General features: G+C 39.7%; 1 non-coding gene across 1 annotated transcript; it reads right to left on the bottom strand.

Moving 5' to 3' along the window:
* Positions 1–202: 202 nt before the first annotated feature.
* Positions 203–327, bottom strand: LOC112835383 (U6atac minor spliceosomal RNA). The gene has a single exon (XR_003211198.1). It is a non-coding gene; the product is annotated as a U6atac minor spliceosomal RNA (small nuclear RNA).
* Positions 328–1,460: the final 1,133 nt, after the last annotated feature.

The raw sequence follows: 1,460 nt of genomic DNA, 5'->3' as shown, positions 1-1,460 counted from the left end.
TGTTCCAGTCGTAGTCGGGGTCCTGGGGTCAAGACCCGCACTGGGCTCCTTGCTCAAGGGGGAGCCTAATTCTCGCTGTCCCTCTGTTGCTCCCCCTGCTTGTACTCTCTCCCACTCTCTTAATGCTTAACTGACTGCACCATCCAGGGGCCCCTCATTTGTTTTGTTTCTTAAAAAAAAGATAGTTAGAAAAAAAACAAAAAACAAATAATAGTTAGATGCCACAAAGTAGGTGGCCATGCCTTAACAGTATGTGTGTTGTCAGGCCTGAGGTCTTCTTCCTTCCTTGTCTGGGGAGTGCTAACCTTGTCTCCTTTCATACAACACTCTAGTACAGATTTTTTTAAAAGCAAGAAAGGGAAAAATTGGACATAGTTCCTGACTTCCAGGACTTGTATTTTAAATGTCCTGGTTATGACAAAGAAAACCTCTATTTAAGACTGAATGGAATTATCATGATCCCACAATCCGTAATCATTAATGATATAATTACAAACAAGAATCATTCTAAATACAGCTATTTGTTCTTCAAAATGTGGGACAATTGGGCACTTTAATTTTTTTATTCAATACCTATTTATGGAGCATCTACTGTAGGCTAGCTGTTTCTAATGCTTGGGAATCATCGATGAACAAATAAAATGTCCTTACCCTTGTGGATCTTGTGCATTTTCATGGAATGTGTTCTGTACATATGGACAACCGAAGAGCGCTGTTTTCAGAATCATAACCCTACCCAAATTTTATTCCTTATTTCTAAAAAATTTTAAAAGAACACAGAAGAAATCCATATAAGTGACACATAATGCATGTGAGTTGTCAGCATACTTTACACATATTAACTAATTTAACTTTCACAAAAGCTCTGTGACAAGATTTCATTCTCATTTTATAGATGAGGACAGGAGACAGGGAGAGGGTAAAAAATCCTTGCTAACATCAAACAACTTTGCCTCCAGCGCAGCTGGGACTTAAAGCTGGGTCCTTCATCCTCCTGGTCTTTGTTCTAACCCACCACATGATTCTGTTTTGCTGGGTTAGACCTTCAGCCAAAGCCTCCCAGAAGTTTTCGTGTGGATACAGGTTTATAAACTCATTCAGTAAAATATCTCCTTCATTTCAGGAATCCCCCAAATAAGTACGTTCAGAAGGGAATAACTTATTGCTTCTAAAACAGCCTGAGTAGAAATATGTTTCTGGTATAGCTTATTTTGTCAGGGCCTGGTTCTATCTTGAAAACTCTCTAGAATAATATCATTCCTCCCTCACGTGACAAAGCCCTTCAATTATTGGCAGGTGACAATATTTGCCCATGCCCTTCCCCGACCCCACCGCTTTTGACAACTTCCCCCTTTTTTTAGGTGAAACAACTTCTTATTCCACAATTATCTAGAAGTAAAAGTTAAAATAAATTGAATGATGGGGGCGCCTGGGTGGCTCAGTCGAACCCTTGTTCCCAG

Source organism: Callorhinus ursinus, unplaced genomic scaffold (genome assembly GCF_003265705.2).
Source record: "Callorhinus ursinus isolate GAN/ISIS: 27379988/994484 unplaced genomic scaffold, GSC_fseal_2.0 scaffold11, whole genome shotgun sequence".
Classification (NCBI taxonomy): domain Eukaryota; kingdom Metazoa; phylum Chordata; class Mammalia; order Carnivora; family Otariidae; genus Callorhinus; species Callorhinus ursinus.
Note: the sequence above shows the minus strand (reverse complement) of the source record. Positions and strands in the feature narration are given on the sequence as shown.